Source organism: Meleagris gallopavo, chromosome Z, assembly GCF_000146605.3.
Source record: "Meleagris gallopavo isolate NT-WF06-2002-E0010 breed Aviagen turkey brand Nicholas breeding stock chromosome Z, Turkey_5.1, whole genome shotgun sequence".
NCBI lineage: Eukaryota > Metazoa > Chordata > Aves > Galliformes > Phasianidae > Meleagris > Meleagris gallopavo.
Genome location: NC_015041.2, coordinates 59,923,634 through 59,944,074, shown reverse-complemented (window position 1 = coordinate 59,944,074; position 20,441 = coordinate 59,923,634). Strand labels below are relative to the sequence as shown.

At 43.0% G+C, this 20,441-nt stretch overlaps 1 protein-coding gene across 1 annotated transcript in view; it reads left to right on the top strand.

The window, feature by feature from the left end:
* The window catches only part of LPAR1 (lysophosphatidic acid receptor 1), a 64,198-nt gene that overhangs the window by 852 nt on the left and 42,905 nt on the right, over nucleotides 1-20,441 (top strand). The gene's annotated exons all lie outside the window — the stretch shown is intronic.

Genomic DNA, 20,441 nt, shown 5'->3' with positions numbered 1-20,441 from the left:
TGTTTTACTGCTGCATTTTTCTTTTTGCTTTTTGAAGATTCAAGGCAGAGCCTCCAAAAGCAACCGGTGCTCCCCAAGCACTGGGGCAGTGGGGCAGCTGCAGCCATAGACTGCTGGAAGCTGTCGCTCCTGTATCTTTTCAAAGAAAGGCTCTGGCATGCGAAGTCAGGTTTGGTGTGCTGTACCATTTGGTCTGAAGTGAGTCACTTTCAGGTCTGAGAGTCGTGTTTCAGTCTGGCAGCCATGCAGCCTCGTTACTCCCGTGTTAGGATGGGCAGAGCAGTATTAAAACAATATGTGCTGGCAGTTTCAGCCATGGACTGAAGCCATATTCTGCCTGCAGAGGTGCAATTGGAGGTCTGTCGTGGAGCATGGGCTATAGGCATGCCGTGCACTTCTCCTTAACTGATAAGTGCTCAGAAGGTAGTTTGGTATGTCTCAATTTTATCGTTGTTTTTATTACATACAGCTACTCAAAATCAGATGCTGTCCTTTAGAAAAGATTGGCACCGTCCCATCCTGTGCGATTCTACGTGTACTGTGGTTGTTCTTTGCAGCTGCAAGTAACTGAGGAAGTACTATTCAGGAATTCTGGAGAATAGTTTTGTGCTGCTCTTATCACTCCCTACTGCAGGTTGCACTGCTTGGATCCTTGGCTGCTATAAACCTTGTTCTGGGAAGTTACTGGTAACTGCTGCCTTGAGTGGGGGAAAAATACTGACTGGTGTCTGCTTTCTTTCCCTCTCTTCAAAACAAATACTGCGAATGGAATGATTAAACAGCCCTTGAGATGAAACACATGTGCAATGCAAAACTGAAGTAATGCTAGACTGTGTACCCAGCTTCAGTATGTGAACTGGATGTGTGAGCAGCAGGCAATCCTATCACTGTGAGCAAAAATACTTCTGGCCACATGGCTTTCATCAGTAACTCTGGGAGAATTTGTTGTAACTAAGGTATAATTCATTTTCTGCTAAGAAGTGGGATTAAATAAAGGATCAGTCTTTTGCTTGGTCTTCTGGTAAGTGTCCCAAAGAAAGCGTGTGGGGAATCAGGGAAGGGGTGCTGGGGAAAGCATTCTGATCAGGAGCTGAATCCTAGGTAGGATCTTTGGTAGGGTCAGATTTTACATCACTGTGATGAACCATTAATAACACCGTAATGAATAGTTAATTGTTTTTCTGTAGCCTCTCTGTATTTGGCCTGCTTTGTCCAGTATTCAAGGGTTTAAACTGAAAAGAAAGCATTTCTTCCCAGTATCTTTTGTCACTGGGAGACCACCACCATCCAACTTTAACAACCTCGCAACTTTGGTGGTCAGCTGGCTTTGAGCTCCTCTAGGTGGTGAGCTGCTAGCAACTTGTGAGCACCGTCAGAGTGCCATTTGCTGTGTAGATGGCTGGAGGGGAAAACAACCAAAGTGCTGAGTGTAGTTCTGTCACTGATGTGAACTTGTTGGTAACCATTGCTTGTGGGCTTGATGATGGTCCAAGAATGGACCTACAACACATGGAGAGCAGAAACAGGTAGTACTGTGAAGTTGTTGTCCTTTCTGTCACCGTTGCCAAAAACAAATTGGAATTTGATATGTTCATGGGAATTCCCCATCTTTTCGTAAAGAAACATATGTGTGAAATAAGGTATGCTTATATTCCGCTTAAATGCATGTAAATGAGTTATTTATACCGCAACTGCTAGAAGCAATGCTAGAGAAAAGAAGCATACCACTGTTTTACTGAAAGGAAAGTAGAGTAAACAGTATTTTGTCCCTGCATCATCTTTAGTTGTTTGTAAACTAGTTCTTTGTATGCAGTGTATTATTTTACTGCTTCTTCCTGCACAATGAGATACATACATATATTTATATACTTCTTTTTTTTTTTTTTGGACAGTAGTAGGAATAGAAAAGGAGAGGAACAGATGAACTTCAAAAAAGAAACAACTTGATTATACAAGACGAAACAAACACAACACAGGAGTTATCGAAAGAGAACTGTAATGGATTTTTATGTCCTTCAAGGTTATTTCTTCTTCAGATTATGTGCCCATTTCACCATTTAGAATTTAATGATGATTTGAAGGGAGAAATCAGAAAGCTCTGATCATGAATGACCGATGGTGGCAATGGCTTGAAATGGTAATGATTATGTGTGTGTGCAGCTTTGCCTTCCTGTGCATCACTAAGTGATACTGTAAAAATGTAGCTGCCTTCAAGACTGAACTTAAACATTTTGCATTTTTTCTGAATATCCTTCATAGTTTGCTTCATCAATGGACCACTGATGTCAGTGATCTACAGTGAACACCTTTGGATCAGACCCAAGGCTGATGTGTTATTCTGACAGAACTGTGCAGTTAGTCCCAGCACAGGGGAAAGCTCTGTCTAGGGAAGAAGAGCTGCTTTTCTGTTTACGTTTTAGGGAGCTTGAATTTTTGTTTCTCTTCATTTGTCTTCCAAGCTTAATTGTCACAAAACAAGTAGAAGCTTTGCCAGCAGTTCTTGTTCCTTCATTGCTGTTCTGAGGGAAGTGACACTGAACTTCAAAAGGAGGTTCCTTCTGCTCATAGAACAGAATCATTAAGGTTGGAAAAGACCTCAGAGATTTCCAAGTCCAACTATTAACCCATCACACCTGCCCACTAACTGTGTCTCCCAGTGCCACATCTACAAGTTTCTTGAGCACCCCCAGACACAGTGACTTCACAATTATTAATGAAGCTAGAGGAGAATTCTCAGAAGGTCTGCCTTTGTATATCCAGACCCTTCTGCTCTCATCTAGTGCAATTTTTTGGTTGCCCATCATCCTTCCCACACACTCAAGCTGTTCAGCCTGGCTTGCAAATCCTTGGTCATTGCTTAGCTGAAGGTTGCATTTAAGATTAATGTAGTCTTAATCTTAAATGAGGGGTGCATTTTACTCATGAAAACACAGTTTCCATTTGTTACCAGTGCAATCACTGGTAACAAAAAGAGCCTGTTTAGTGCCAGTTTGAGTAGTGTGAGTGCAACCACATCCCATGTAGCCACCATGTGACCATTGGAAGAGACCTTTCAAGGTGGTTTGTGCACATGTTTGTGCACATGTTTCTACATAGAGAAACAATAGCCCTGCTTGGAGTAGTTTAAAGTCTTCAACATTTCCTGACAGGCACAGCCTGGAGTGGTTTGTTAAACACATTTTTCTGAGTCCTGCCTTTACATTCAACTGGATTCAGCTTCTTGAGTCAGATAATGTCGGCAATTATGTTTGTGCACATAAAGGGGAGAGTGCTGGTGCTTTTACCCCTGGGCAAGAAATTTCTTCTTAAAAACTAAATGAACGCTCCCAGCAGACACCAGCAGCCACGGATGCCACAGTGAGCAAGGTGTGTGTGCTTGTGCCAGCTGCTTAGTGGTAGGCAACCACTGTTGCTTTGATGCTGGCACCCACAAGGATCATGGCCACCAGACCTGGGTAGTGACAGGCTATGGAGTCAGCTGCTGAGAGGCAGTGGGTCAGCAGGAGAAGTGCCTCCAGATGTGCACGTGGAAGGCTGCATCTCCCTGTAGACAACGTGGGGTATGGGCCATGGGTACCATATTGGAGACAACTGCACCGTAGTTCTGTGCCAGCTCTTTTTTTTTTTTTTTAATTAGTTTACTTTAACTTGTAGTAAGTCTATTTGGTAACTTTTTTTTTTTTTTTTTTTGGCTTCTAAGTGGCATGAGCTAGATAAAATATGGTGCTTTCACCTTCTATTTAAAAATACAAAGGTGCCAAGTGTGCAAGACAATACTATATTTCTGGTTTTGCTTCTGATTGTGGGTAGCAGGCAAACCTCTGCTGAAGTCAGGTTTCTGAACAGTGCCGATGAATTTGATTGTCATGCATGAATTTCATCTCTCAGAAATACACCAGTATGAGTGAGGCCCACGCACATTTTGCCTTTTCCTTAGGAATTTATGTGCTGTAATGACCCCCTGAGTAGGGTGAATTTCACAGGCACCCTCCAGACAGTACGCTATTTCTTTGCCAGATAGAAAATGTATTGCACACTGTAGTGCTTGCAGGAGCAAGCAAAAAAGTATTGGATTGACATCAAAGGCAAGATCTTTCTGTACAAAATGCTGGAAATTTTTAGAGTGGTAAAAGCCTGGCAAAGGAAATGCATACTGTTTTTCATTGTAAGCCCCTCTCCCTCTCTCCCTGCCTCCTCCCCCTCTTTTTAGGGAGTGTGTGTCAATACAAAATGGTGCCAGCACATTATTTATGGGAGCAGTTTCCAGAGACTTTTCTTAGAAGTTATTTGGCCATTTGGAGATGATTGTTCTCAGCCTGGATGGAAAAATGTATGTATAACTAGGACAGTATCCTTTTCCTTGTCTTGAAGAAGCTAGCTACAGCTCTGTTTAAAAAATAAAAAAACAGTACCAAATGAGTACCAAATGAGTAACAAATGTTCACTGCATAGAGAAAATTATGTCTTCTTTTGGTGAGTGAGTGGTTATTTAAGAGCGCTGAGCTTAACATGAACTCCTTCAAGGACCTACTGGTGTCTGAGAAGTCAAGGAAACGTCATGCAGATCACATCCATTTGCCATGTAGTTGTTTGTATTTTGGGCTGGCATTTGCAGGAAAGGAGAAGGACTGCTAACATACCATGAGTAATAGCCATGTACCTTACAAGCACAATCACTGCTGTTTTATCTGTTACAGCAGGATTTTGGGAAAGGGTCCATACTGATGGATCTTACTGAATATGTCTTGGTCTCCGAGGCTGTCAGGTGCAGAGCACTATGAGTTTCCTGGGATATTAGGGGATGGAGTCAGATGTGCTGTAGGTCAGCATCTCCAGCCAGCGGTTACATCAGGCAGAGGTCAGCTTGCCCCCAGAAGCAGTCTTCTCACCCTGGGACCATGGCAGTCGTCACTGCGGTTAACATATCATATTCCTTCGGTTCTCAGGACTGCATCAGGTGCTCACAGACCTGCACAGACGCATCCATTTTCTTTATCTGATCTCTTACTATGCAGCTGTGATAAAATTTGCCCAGCCTGAAGAAGGTACTGTGACCTTTCAGTACTTAAAAGGAGGGAGACCGACTTTATACACAGTCTGTTACTGATAGGACAACAGGAAATGGCTTTAAACAAGAAGAGGGGATATTTAGGTGAGTTGTTAGGATAAAATTCCTCAGTCAGAGGTGGTGAGGCACTAGCACAGCTGCCCAGAGAAGCTGTGGGTGCTTCATCCCTGGAGATGCTCCAGGCCAGGTTGGATGGGCCCTGTTCAAACCTGACCTGCTGAGCGTCAGCGCTCCTATGGCAGGCGGTTGGAACTGGTTGGGTTTTAAGGTTCCTTCTAACCTAAGCCATTCTGCAGTTCTATGGTTCTGTCAATTTCTAAAGTCCTAACACCTTTAAAATATCCTAAGCAGATAGGAAGGATTGGGTTTATTATTTTTTTTTTTCTGTTTGTTTGCTTGCTTGCTTGTTTTTTCCGTCTGTACTTTAGTGAGCATTTTTATCAACAATCCAGCTAGTAGAAGTCAACTGCATGCACTAGATGGCTCTGATGCCTTCTAGTGCCATTTCTATGTGTATTGTGCCAGGTATGTTTCCTGTGACTCCCCAAAGAGAGCGGGTCTGTAGTTTTACAAGGTATGTACAGTTGTGAGATGTGCTGCAGTGAAGAGGTGTTGCTTTGATGTGGTAAAGTGGCTGCAGGGTAGGGTGTAGAGGGATAGTATGGCTACGCTGCCTCAGGTTGTGCTTACAGGATTAAATTTTTTAGTACCTTTCTGTCGTTGCCTGCTAGTTTAAACATATAAAACTAATTATTAAATAGCATTTGGGAATTTGGTAAGGGAATGGACTAGAATACATTCAGACTGCAGACAATAAGCATGTAAATCCTAGAGGGAAGTGTTGCATATTAAATTCCAAAGTAATGCCTCATCTATTGTGAATATTGCATTTGGAGGAGGTATCTTTGCAAATGTGTATACAGCTCCACTTAGGGTGAGATTGATGGGTTTTTGGCAATCTACTGGTACTAGAGAACATCTTGAAAGTTCTCAGAGTTCACATCACAATGTCCCCAGACATTTCTGTCCTATCAGGAGAAACCAGGCCAAGGTACAAAGAGCATATTGTCCTCTGTGCCACAGCAACACCTGGGACCTGCTGGGAGTCACGTTTAAGTGAGTATTTGCCAACCACAGAATCTTTAGATGCAGTTAAGGAGTGAAGGTTTGGCTTTTAGTGTGGGATACTGGGGACATTCAGCTCAGGATGATGGTTGAAGATGATCTGAAATATTGCTACACTCTTGCAGATACAAAGCCAGTACTCCAACATTCTTTGTGCTTCTCATTCCTTGTCAAGGAAACTGGATTGATTTATTGTTTTCCTCAGACAGCGCAGCAGCAGGGTAGCCAGCTTAGTGAAAATGGATGTCTGGTTAGAAATCCAGTATTCAAGGATTGAACATAGCATAGTAAATAGGACATACATACTGTGCTTGAAAGGTATGTCTGTAACTGCAGAGCTGAGTGGTCACTGCTTTTGCTTGCTCTTCCTCCTAGAATGCTGCAGACAGGCTGCATTGGACCTGCCCTGAGCACAGTGTCTGTGTGAGGCTTTGAGAGCTGTCCCAAATATGTCTGGCCACATGCCAGGTTCATTTTGCACTTCCTTGGATGGAACTGATAAAAACTTTGCTTTAGAACAGAGCACATCCCCTGACAGAAAGCATATGAAGTGGAGACAGCTCTTGGATCAGTCTGGTTGCTACCCTCATCTTTCAGCTTCTTGCTGATAGCAGTTGTAGCATCCTGATTCAAATGCCCTGTGCAGCTGAGGCTGGAAGCTGACTGAGACTGCAGGATATTACTGTGATCAAAGCAATTCAGGTAATTAGTGAATAGACTTTAAATGGGTCTCTAGAAACCACTGCATTTTTGCAAATACTTGATAGAAAGTGCATAGCTTGCCACCTGGTTCTCCAAGAAGTGCCATATGTTTCTGTTCCTTGTTCAGGTTGCCTGAGTTTCACAACCAAAAGCTTCCTGAGAGGCTCAGCCCGGAGAATATTATAGTGGGAGAGCTGTGTGAGCTGATGACAACCTGATGACAGGAGCAATCACATGGTTGCAGAGCACACGGAAATGCCTTAAAACTAATAAGCCTCAGCAAACTCTTCTGCTGCTGTCCTATATGTTTGCTTCCTCCACATCTCCATGAAATGTCTTACAAACAGAAAACAGTTGCCCATGTTTTTGTGACAAAGTTCTGATTGAGAGATTTGGTTGACTCTTTTTTTAGTTCTATCTAAATTTTTCTTAATGCTCTGTAAGGACCGTGTGAAGGGATTCATAAGCATGATCGTTCTAGGAACACATTTGCTTTTTCCTTTGTCAGAGTGGCACAAACTGCAGGAAGGGCTTTGGCACCACAGCTGCACTGGCTGCTTCATGCTCAGGCATCTTCAGGCACGTGGGGTGGGAGGGAGGGGAAATGCCATCCTTAGGAGCTGCAAGGCCAGGTGGTGACACATATCTCTCCCTCCATTTCTACATGGGGTTTGATTAAATTCCCTGTGTTGTTCCCCCCACCCCCCAGCCCGTGACTCTGCAGAAGGGGCTCTCGCTGATATAAGCCATGTCTCCACTAGAGGGGGGTGCCAGTATAGCTATACTATGTAGCTTTGAAGATTTGGCCGTTTACATTGCCTTAGGCTTCCTGGCAGGCGTTCTTGCCTGTTGGGTAAGTAGGACATCGTTGGAGCGACCAGTGGTGGCTATCTGTGGAGTTGGCCAAGGGGCAAGTACAGAGTTTCCTTCTCCATAGTGGTGTCATTTGCATGAAGTTGGACAACCTAGGAAGTCCAGTGAGAAATGGTTCCTCAGAGCCAGTGCTGCCCACTGGGCTTGGGTACAGTGGACACCCACTCTGGGATGCCCAAACATTCTGGCATGTGGGCAGATGGTGGTACATCCACCCCTGTGGTCTGTATCCCTTGGACTCCTTAGCTGATGTATATCATCTCAAAAAGTTCCCTGGTAGTGCTTTATGGTTCGTGCTTTGTTAGCTGTTGGAACGAGGCCTTGCAGTGTTCATTTCAGTGTTTGTACCCTTTCTAGTTGAATTCCAGTGAGAAGGTTTGAGTTGAGTTAAACAACTGTACTACTACATAATTCTAAGGATTTTATCCTTTTTTGTTCCTTACGAGATGTGCAAAAACAATGTATCTGAAAAACAGTAAGAGAGACTAGGTAGTAGTCCTTGGACACTAACTTTTCTCTCATCGTGTCTAAGTGTTAAAAGTATTCTCTTCGTGTTGGTGGTGGTGGTGTTTTTTCACATTGACTGCATTCTGCCTCCTGGCTCTTTTCTCTTGAATTCGTGTATCTCCCAGGCATTCTGACTAAGGCATATTGTTCCCGTTGGACAGTATGTGTACAGAGGACCTGGTCAGAGAAGCTGAGTAATCACTTAAGTATGGTGTGAATTTACGACAGCCTACTTAATTCACATGACTTCTTCTATGCACTGAAAGCTAAACACAATTTAGAGTTAATCCCAGTTGATTCTTAAAGTGAATTATTCAAGCTTTGCACTAAATCTCTGTGTTTACCTGTGTATTCAAATATGCAAAAGCCTGAGCTGCATTGAACCTCGCTTGATAATTGGCAGGGGAAGGGTCAGAGGGGCAGGTGATTAAATGTTGGTGTATCCTTCTAGGGCATGTTTCAGAACTGATTTGTGTTTATAAATCTTGAATTCGTGGAATGATCAGCATGAGCTACCTGAGGCCAAAACCCGGTGCTCTGCTGCAGCTCTCCACTAAATACCTCTGGCAGTTGCTACTCCCGGGACACTGTGGGGGGCATGCTGTTTCCTGATCATCCCTAAAAACTGTTCCTCAAAAACTGCAGCAAGTTGAGGTGGGGTGGTGATGGGGAGTATGGTGTAGATCAGAGGGACAAAGGATGTCCTTCTTGTCCCCACCAGAAAAATAGCAGCCAGCCCCGATTTTGCATCGTTGGCTCATGAATTCCTATTGCCTGTTGTTAGGAGCGCACACCAGCAGCTTGCATGGTGGGCAAGAAGTAATTACCTTTCATTTGTCAGCATTAGGATTTCTGTTTGTCTTGAGCTCCTGGGTTTGCTGCCACTCCATTGTGGCGAGATCAAAGGTAAGATCTTATTTCTGGGTCAGTGCTGTCCATCAGATAAGTTTGTTTGTGGCCTTGGGGAAAAAAGCAGTGGCGTGAGAACAGGGAATTTAAACCCCGTCATTAAGATAATTCTTTCTTGTTGTCAATTCTTAGTTCTTTCAAACTTCATTTGGCTTAGCTATGCAAAATGCAGTGCTACAGAAATTGCCGTGATAAGTTAGCTGAATTGATGCTGATGTTAGGAACAATTTTCTGAAGGAGCATGTTTGCTATTTCTAGTTTGTTTTGTGAGATTGACAAATGGTTGCTGTGCCTGCATTGGTGCTGGCCTCAACCACACAGAGCCAATGCCTTGCCATCTTCAATGTACTGTTCTGGGGGGAGTGATGGGCAGGTTTCTGTTTCAGATACACTTAATTAACCTCCTGTTTGCATAGCACTGCTCAGGGTTCATGCAAATATGTATTAAGATGGCACATTTGTAATTTGGGATTTGGGATCTGGCATGCTTAGTTGTGGACTTCTTTGGCCTCAGCGCTTCCAGATTATTGTATTTTGTGGTCATTCATTCTGTCTGAAGACTGAACATCTGTTCTGTGCATGTGGGGTGGGGGAAGTATTTGCTTTAACTTTGCCCCTCCTCAAAACTGTTTAGGGAATTGTGACATTCTGTTATCATCCAGATGTTTTTTATCTAGTGAAAAGGATATTGCCTTAACTTCTAAACACAAACTCGTTTCAGAGGAATGCCAGACCAGTACTTCTCTTTCGTGTTTTAAACAAGGGGTGGGTCATGTCAGGTGGGGTTAGCGGATGGAGCCTATATCGTTGATCCATGAAAGTGTTGTATCATATTACACTGTTTTTTCTTTTTTGTACATATATGTTAAAAGGCTGTAAATTGTTACGAAGAATGCTTTTTGCTGCTTTTCCTGCTGTGGAGTGATAGCTGCAGAAAAGCATCATAGTGTCATATGGTGATGTATACCTTGATATAAGTGTCTTTGTCTACCACTGTCATCCCAATTAGAGAACAAAACAGGGATGAGAGTTCCTCAGAGAGAAATTCTCCCAATTACTTGTGTGAGGCTGTGCCCCCACTCGGCGCAGCAGTGTGAAAGTTGCTGCTTGCTGTCCCAGCGAATGGTTTCAGTGAGCTCCTTGCTCAGTGGTGGTGGTGACTGTTTATGAGGAGGAGGACAAAAGCATGCAACATGTTTTTCACACCCCCACTCCTAATGATGCTGGTGACAGTTGATACATCATAAATGATGAGCTATCCATGGTGACTTTGAACTTTTCTCCCTGCTAGTTAAATTCACAAACTCTTCACACACGTCTGTTGGAATAAACGACTTTGAAAGAGTTTCAGAAACTGCTTGGAAATGGCTTATTTTAGAAGCATTTGTTTCTCTAGAAGTCATTACGATGGAAGTGCAGATTATGAAAACATTGTCATATGACAGCAGCTTCATTGTGGTTGTGCTCTGGGAGAACATCCATGTTGTAGTCAGTTGTTTACATCAACCAGAGCAGATTGGCATTTCTTTCCGGCAGGCGATGTTTACTCATTTTTCCCGTGTTTTCTGGTGGTCCTTTTATAAAGCTCGTTTTAGAATAATGAGATAATGTTGAAATTCAGTCATGGCTTGTGTTGTTAGCTCTGGAGTTTTCCCGATCTGCATTGGATGTACTTGAAGGATGGAAATCAGGAATTCTCTCTCAGGGATATTTTACTGTTCCAGACAACTGCTTCTTGCAGCTGATGACGCTGTGGTCAGTACATATGCTTTAAAGAGCGTTTTTGGATGGCTGGTTTTTCTGTTCATGTCTCGAACAGATCGTTATGGTGAAGAAGCACTTAATGTAGCCAAGGAAACATGCACGTGCCTGCTGCCAACTCCAGACATTGAGGCAGATGGACCCTCAGCACCAAGGTGAGAGCAGGAGGAGGCTTTGCAGCCTGGCTGAGTAGCAAACCAGAAACCATCTCTAAGCAGTCTTCAACTTGCAGTCATTAAAGGGAGACATTGGGAAAAGTAGCACTGCTGGTGGATAATGACTGAAATAAGTCTAGCAGTTCTGGGTGGTAAGGGGAAGGCAGCAGACATGTTGGCTTTTAGGGGGGAACTGCAAGAAAATAGGAGGGAAAAAAAAAACAAAAACCTGAAGAAGCCATGCAGAAGTTTTTTGAACTTTTCAGGCAATGCTCAGAAAAAGCATTTCAGAGAAATGGAAGCTTCAAGAAATGATGAAGTACAGTTTTGGATTTAGAAACAGCAAGAAAATGCTGTCCAAGAGATGGGTGTAGAACAGAAATAACATGAACGTAATCAGGAGAGGAAGCTGAGTGAACGGTGCACATTGGTGCAAAATGACCTCGGCCGGGAGTGTACAAAAAAGACTCTTAGACAGAGCGCCTAAGCAAACGAGGCAGAAGTCTTGCCTAATTGCTGAAACAATTTCAAAGCGTTCAGTCTGTAACAGTGAGGAATTGTGTCCTGTGTTCAGTGGGTAAAAGGAGCATGATTGGGTTGTGGACAGCATGGTGACCGGCGCTTGCCCAAGTGCCTCTTGGGTTTCTTTAAGCTCATCTGAGCAGCGCTCAGAGAAACTCGGTATGCTGCTGCATGCCTTGCTGATTACCCTGCCGCTGATGTGAGTCCAGATTTTACCATAATTGACAAGATTTAGGGAGAGCACATTTATGATTTCACATGTTACAAAGCCAAATACTGTGGGTTTGTCCTTCCAAAATGTGTTTTCTATTTATTAGTAAAATGCAGCATTTGCTTTTGATTTCAGAAGTCTGAAAAGTAAAGATGCAAGTCCCCTAGAATATCCAGAGGCAAAGGAGTTAATTATTTTGGACATAGAAAACCAGAAAGGCCAGGAAAATTCCTTTTTTGTTCCCCTCTTTTTTAAAATCAGATACAGCAATGTTTAGTTTCCTGCCTTCATGATGAGATGTTTATGTGCCTTAGAGAAGACCTTTAAAGTGAGCCTCTTACTGCCTCTGACACGGGAAGGTGTTTGTTTTTCTCTCTTAAAGATGTTCATGGTCATTTCCATTAATCTGAAAGCAAATGTCAGGGCCTAACAAGCATCCGTTCTGCCTCTGTCAACACTGCAGTGACATCTCCTAGCCATCCCCTCAAATGCCTTTTGCCACGAGTAACCACAACAGCAGGAAATTGTGTGGGTATGTGTAGCAGAACAAGTGGGGTCAGGGCTATCTTCAGCCCAGCTGGACCTTTAGCAAATGCTTGGGAAGCGGGAGTCTGCCTGCCTGCCTGCCACTGAACTTCACGAGCACAGGATCAGACTCTTGGTTTACTAGAATAAACAACAGCAAAGAAAAAAAAAAAAAAAAGGACTAAAACAGTTCCAAAAACAGTGAATAGCTTGCAATTTTAGGAATAATGTGCTCTCTGAAGATCCTTGGTGGTGGCCACAGCAAGACATCTGGAGGTCCCTCCTGCGGATCGGCGTTAGAGTAACTGAGGGAGAAAGGCAGAAGATCACAGGTTAATTACTGACGCTTGAACTTGCCTGCCCTTTGGTAGAACCCAGTGCATAGCTGTGGTCAGCCTGCCTTTGTCATCTTCAAAGGGCTATGTAGCATGGTGGCAGTCAAGCCAGATTGGCATATGGAAAAGATTTCCCTGCAAGATAAAAGCTTCAGGGTAGTGTATGGTCTACTGAAACTTCTGCATTGCAAATTTGTGGAAGGAAAATGTTTTCCTTCTCATATGTATTCAGACTGATCTTTGATGGGTTTTTGGGGGAATGGGAAGGGACTCTGATCTTGCCTCAGTGGGATGACGGGATGACGGGAAAGGTTTATCTCCTGACCTACGCATTCTCTCCACGAGCAGATGATTTCTGGGAGGGAATGCTGCTGCACAGTGCTCCTCTTTTTCTGCTGTAAATGAGTGAAGCGTGTGGAAAAGAAATAACACAAGAGTTTTGCTGCTTTGTGGTGAGGAAGGGGCAGTCCTACACAGCCCTGTCTCTGCAGACTTTGTGAGGCTGCTCAGTGTGAGTGCACAGGCTCTACCTGGCACACCTCTCTGCAATCTTGGCCCATCTCTTAGCTGACCATGGAAAGATTTAGCAGCTGCCTGCAGCACTCATATCATTAATTCTGGAGGCCAGAACAATGATCTTTTCCTGTTTAGCCACAGAGCTCCTATTCAGGGAGGTTTGACTGATGTCATTTTTTCTGAAGCATGGGCTGAGCCGCGAGTGCAAGCGATGTAGTTTTGAGATCTTCTGTTGATTGTTGTGTTGTGAAAGGCCCCTGCTGACAGCAAGAACAGGTTTTTTTCAATAGCTTGAAACAATTTTCTTTCTAGTATCTGCTGAAAACTTCGTCTTTTTCCTTATATAAGGAAAGGGTAATATGTGTATTATTCTCCTGAACATGAAAGACTGAGACAGTCAGTCTCAGTGTAAGTCTCTTCTAGCTGCAAGCAGCTGCAGGCTCCCCTTCAGAACCTTTTTAAGACTTTTTGAGCCATACAGGTGTGAGTTGGCAGAAGGCAAAGTAGAAAAGATTATTTCCTGTTTTTGCTTTAGTAATACACTCCTGGATTTCTGCATTTTCATCTTATCTTAGTAAGTTAGCTATCTTACACCTGTATTTTTTAATAGATGTTTTTCTGCTGGCTAGGCAAGTAGAAATTAAATTTCCCAGGGTGGCGTTTGTTGTTATTTTGGATTGGTTTGGTCTGCATGGAAGCTAAGTGCTGTGGCATGAAGCTCTCTTCTAAGTCATGCAGTCTGTAAGGTGGTGTACAGCAAATGCACTTCTGCTTTTGCTACTGGTGACAGCTAAGGTGTGGTTGTGCATGCATTATGCAGAATCTATGCTGTGATTGACAAAAGGCAAAGCAAATGTCATGCAAACGCACAAACAGATGTATTGGTTAGGGGGGACCTCAGCAAAAACGAAACCCTCAGTTTGCTGGGAAGAACTGAATTGCTTCCAAGACAACTGTTGAAGAGTCTTCACTCTGAAGATGGAGCAACAGCAGCAGTAATGTAAACAGGTAGGAAGATTTCTGCTTTGACATGTTCAATGCCCGGGCTAGGCCCAGACTTGTGGAAGTTGCTGTTCTTCTGCTTTTTTGGCTGTTGATGTTACAAGTGCTTAGATTGAATAAGTCTGAACAAGAAAACAGATGATGCCCACAGGAGAAGAGGAAGGAGGGGATCTCCATTCTTGTGACCCAGGCCAGGGGTATTTCTGCTCCTCAGCAGTCTGGGCAGTGTGGGTGCTAGAGGCCTCTCATTGCTGGAGGCCACGCTTCCTTCCGCAAAGGCCATGCTGGTTCCCCTGTGGCAGCTCTTCAGTAGGTGCTTACCCTGGGCATCATGTGCCCATTCCTGGAGCCCTGGTCATGCCTCTTCAGCTCCCTGCTCTGGGGGGCAGCTGCCAGACCCTGAAGACATTCAAGTTCAGGCTGGTATGAGCACCTGATGGAGCTGTAGGTATCCCTGCTCATGACAGGCAGTTGGACAAGATGGCCTTTAAGGGTCCCTTCTAACTCAAACAATTCTATATTTCTATGACTCCCTGATTGCAAAACCCCATTGCTTTATTGTATTACCAAATAGGAGAAAGAAAGCACTACCCCGTTCTGCCTTTCAGTCTCAAGACTCCATTGTAACTGCCAGACTGTTACTAACAAGTTGTTTCTTGATGACAGTAAAACATCTGAAATATGGCATTATTCTTGTTGCGTATCTCCCTCCCTTACTTCCTCTCAGCCTCCTTCTTTCCCTTTTAAGCCTTAATGATATTTTATTTAGCTGCTTTGTGTTTTGTCTGTTCTGTCATGTTGGGAAAATAAATCCCTTTTTAATAATTGCTCTGGAAATGTTTGTGCACAAACAATGCATTACTTCACTGGTAGGACATTCTGGAAACAGACATGATCTGGGTGGAAATTGACGCTGTTGGATTAACCCAATCAGCTTGCAGAAGAATGTATTCATCTCTTAAATTGCACCTGCAGATAAATGGCTTTTAAGACCTAAGTGAATTAACCTTTCATTACCAAAAATAAATGAATAGTTTCTTTCTCCACCATGATCTGATGGAAAAATGTTCCTGGGTATGGATTAATTTCCGGTTGCCATTCAGGCAACTTACGTATGGCATTCTGGGGATGGGCTGTTACTTATATAGCATCTTGCAGTCTGTTATTAGTGCCTGCCCAGGTGCATGCGAAACATAGTTTTTAGCTCCCATACAATGTGATAGTCTAACAGCAGCATGGAAGACTTTGCCATGTTTCCCATGGGTGTCTTGGTTGCTTCTGCAGAATGAGTAGTTCTTTGCATTTGTAGTCTGCCCTAGTTTTTCAAGTTGAAAACTCTGACCAAGTGCTTAGGGCTAGTTTTAATTTCAGTGACATGAGTTCTTGCTAGTGGGAAAGAGACTGCAATGTATGATTCATTCTCCATTTTCTGCAGTAGAGATTGCCCATCACTGTGCCTGAATGTTTCCATATGTTAGGTAATTAAAACAGAACGCATAGACAGTGAAGTTGGACTTAGAAATGTCCAGTAGAGCAACTTTGTCCTTTTTGTTTGGCAATCCCCTTTTAGACTCCCATGACCCTTCAGTAAAACCTCACAAATCCACTTCCGCAGTGATTGCATTCATTTGGAAGTCCTCTGTACAAATGGGTGAGATGTGGTAGCTCTGCTACTCTTTAAAATAACCTGTCCACTGACAAGGAGTGACAGACAGAAAATAAGTTCTCCAGTGCTACAATGAGAGTTATGTTAAATGAGCAGTAGTAATGGGTGCAACTCATGCCATTTGATGGCACTGGGTCTGAAGATGTGCTGAATGGTTGCAAGTATTGCTATGGCGTACTCAGTGCATATCTGATATCGTAACTTGATACTTGCCTTCCATGCTGCTAGTGAGAAACTCATTTTTTACTCCAGCAGTGTAATTTCAGATTCACTGCTATTAAGCCAGTTTAGCCAGTGTAATTACTAGAATTACTCTGATACTTACTGCTGTAGTAATGGGTGATGGATGCAAAGACAACCTTTATCTTGCTTACTGGAGAAAGACATCAGGAGAACAGGCCAAGTTGGTGTCAACCAGGCTGCGAAAACTGCTGTAAAACATGTATTCTAATGCACACATGGCAAGCAGAGCCTGGCAGGCATGGTTAATTTTGTATTGGCTTCTAAACCAGTGACACATCTGCTGAGGGTAAGGCAGGAGAAATCCCTCCTTTGAGACAACAGGTATTTAAGAGGGGAGACAACAGGGGAGTCTCATTGGGAAGACCAACAAACTTGTTGTGGTTGTTCAGAAAGATTTAAGGTAATAATACAAGAAGAGTCCACAGTATCTGTCCAGAAACTCTTTTTATTATTATTATTTTAATTTTCTGCTTCTTTTACTTAATATGGAATCATAGCTATTAACTTAGTGTGATTTTAATCACCAAGCAAGTTAATGTAGGTCATGGGGGTTATCTTCATCTGCAGATAAAATTCATCCTGGAGCAGAAGGAGAAGACAGAAATGGAAGGAAATTGCATTGTAGAGATCATAACCACTTGAATTAATTTGGCTTGTCAGTATGCTTTGGTGGACTATTTGGTGAAGCTCCCTGTCTTTTATGGACCTCGTTCTGCAAATGCCTTTGTCACAGTGAACCATATGCAGAGCTCACAGTGAAATGCAGCATTCTGGTCCCCAACACAGAACCAGGCACTTGCTCACGTGCCATGCAAGGCACACCATGGGGGAAGGAGGGAGGAGGAAGGTCCTTGGCGACAAAAAGAGGTAACAACTTTATTTTAGGCAGGGGTTCTAATGCCTTACAACATGCAAAAGAAGGACCAAATTTTTGCAATAGTTCCTAGCAGTCACTATAGTAAAAGAAAGAATAACAGTACAGTGTCTTTTCTTTTCTTAGAAGCATGAAATTGAAATGAAATTTCTGCCTTTCATTTTTATTTAATGTACCAGAGAGTGTATCTATTGTTCTTCTGTTAGCTGAGTGAAATTACTGTAGAGGGAAGCAACAACTCCATGAATCCATAGTAGGTAACAAAAAATTCATGTTTGCATTGTAAAATCATTCTCCCTTACTTTTTCTTTATTTTTTTTTTTAAGAGGAAAACAAGATTTTTTTAAACTAAAAGACAAAAGGCTGGAAGGGTTGTGTTACTACTGTCTATTCTGTATGAGATGTAGAAATCACAAGCCCTCCACAGACTAAAGCAGGCAGTGAAGTATTAAGTGTGATAGCATCAAACCAACTCTGTTAGTGCGAACACATTGTGCAAAGATGTGGCTCAATCTGTTGGATATGAAGACCTTGCAAAGCACAGGGAGCAGCATGACCTGACTCTTCCCTAAATACTTTCCCTGAAAGTGCAAGAGTGGCAGAGCTTCCTCATGAGGTGGGTCATGCTATTGCCATTACTCAAACAAGTGGTGCGGTGAAGCAGTAGATAGGTAGGTGATTGTTACAGCCATTCCCTGGACCAGGTTTCTGTGTTTTCTTATCTCGTAAGGCTTTTGTGGGAGAGATATGTTCGTGTGTTGAACATGCTCAAGCTTATAGGCAAGATTTGCGTGGCAGAGGATGCTGCTGAAGGTGAGCAGTGCTAGATGATGGCTCTTTGGATGGCAAGAGGATGCCATGTGAAATGTGGAATGTCTCTGGAGCGACATCTGGAAGTGAAACCCCGTGTATCAGATATTTTTCTAATCTTGCCTTTCTAAAAGTTGCTTCAATTTTTTGTTTTATTTTCCTTGACTTTTCTAGCCATCTGGGGTCAATTAGTACTTAAATCTGTCTTCTTTACAACCGCAAGTTAGGCTTTTATTCACTAGAGATGGACAGGGAGAGGAGCCTTGTTTAGCTGAGCCAAATACAGTAGCTTCAAGATCATGCTGAATCAGTATCTCTTGAGTCACCTAATCCAGAAACTTGAAGTCTGTGGAGAGAGGCAGCGGTAGGAAAGGATACTGTGATAAGGATCAACGCTGAACAACTGTAACAGTGCCAAAAATCTGATATGAACCAACACAGGAGGCAGACCCAAATTCTAAAAACACAGCTGGCTTTTTTGAAGGTCTTTGCAAAAATAGGATAATTATTTTTGTCATTGCAATGGATATTTCAGAAGTAGTTCCATCAGTGTTTCTCTGGCATGTAACTGCATTTCTCCTAACTACTTAAAATAATGACAGAACTACATTGCTCCTCTTTTCTGCTTTCTCAGATGGGTGATCCAGAAATTATGATGTTTAATCATAATGTGTTTAAGAGCCACATTTTCATTTGGTAAGATCATTGGTCCATGCATTAGATAGGTGCTACTCTTTCAGGAGTCAGCAATTTTTAAAACAGTGTGTTACCATGAATGACTTAGTAAATGTCATATTTATGGTGAAATTCTTTTTGTTGGAGTTGAGTAGCTTTCATTTTACTAATTTTAAATGAATGTCTTTCCCCACTTGGTAGTTCTCTCAGTGGTATCAGCAAAGACAGCACTACTTATCAAGAGAAAGACAACATAGACTGCTGCATGCAGTGCTTCCAGTTCCAGTTTGGGAGTGATATGTGGGAAGCTGTTTCCAGATTTGGGGAATTTTTTTCAGTGTTGTAGGCAGTAAGCCATCAAAACCTCATTAGTAAAAAGCCACTCCTGTGCTTTTGTGTTTTGGACTTCCTTTTTAGCGGAGATTACATTTTTGCCACAATGCTCCTGAGTGGAGTTCATTGGGAGATCCTGTTGCCTTTATTTGCAGTTCTTGAAAAACACGAGGCTGCACCCAGAGCTCACACGGGTATTAAGTTAGGAGCCACCTTTGTTTGCTGTGAAAGCAGAGTCCACTTCACATTTTGTTTCTGCTGAAGGAGCTGGGGTGGGCTGGGGGCAGAAGGAGAGTCTTTGTACAGTCTGATCCACTTTCAGTAGGAATGCTTTTAGGAGCGTAACCGTTTGGCTTAAAGTCCTCATCGCCACGTACCTTATGCTCAGGAGGTTGAATAGCTCCAGTATGGTGCAAAAGCAGTAGTGACCCCATCCTTCATGTCCCGTCTCCTTTTGTCTGCCCACTCCTACCCATTTACAGGTTTTGTTGGCTGGGCAGAGACAAGGAAGTAACTAATTTAATGGTATGAGTGGCATTCAAGATATTGTGGGCGAACCCTGCTTTGCTTTAATCTTTTGCATGCTGCATTTTTTTAATTGTACCAGTTGGAGGCACCTTTTGCCATGCAAGACATGAGCAGAAGAGTCCTCCTTTTCCTGCCTAAAGGAGGGATCAGTGCAGTGCATGCAGTGAAAATGCAACTAGGTGGGTACACAAAATGGTCACTCCAAAGTATTTTTCACTGATCCTGTGTTTTTTCCTTTTGTTTGTGTTAAAGTACTTGGAGTCTAGTACAAGATTAGGCTTTCTCTGTTCTTGGTGTACTACCTGGAGCTAGTTAAAGGCCTGGCTAAAAAAAGATTTTTTTTTTTTTCCAATTTTTCTCTTCTGTTCTATGGTAATCCCTAATAAAAATAATTTTATCAACCCTGCTGGCAGGCAGGATTCTGAGCATACGCCTGATTTTGTTCAAGATAGTCCTCTCTGAAGTCTGCATCATGTATAGTGTATTTTGTCCCCAACATTTCAGGAGCAAGAAAGGAGAATGTAGGAACAAACTGTGAGCTGCTCTAAGACAGGGTCGTTGCTACTCTTTAGCATGTTTTAAGAAGGATAGAAACAGAGGTCTAATGAGGCGTTATTTGATTTAGATTTGTGACCATCTCTTGCAGCTGATAACCTTGAGCCTATTGATGGAGTTTTACTGGAAGTCACTCTCTTCTTGTTCAAATAGAAAAACTTCCCTAAGTCAGAATGGCAGCATTTTCAAGTTGAAGGGTCACATCACTCCCATTTACAAGAAAGGGAGCAGAGAGGAGCTGGGGAACTACAGGCTGGTGAGTCTCACCTCTGTGCCTAGGAAGGACATGGAACAGATCCTCCTGGACGACGTGCTTGATCACATGAGGAATGAGCGTGTGATCCAAGACAGCCAGCACAGCTTCACCAGGGGAAGGTCATGCTTAACCAATCTGGTGGCCTTCTATGATGGAGTGATGGCATCGATGGACAAGGGAAAGGTGACCAATGTCATTTACCTGGACTTGAGCAAGGCCTTTGACATGGTCCCCCCACACATCCTTGTCTCCAAAATTGGAGGGATGTGGATTTGATGGGTGGACCACTC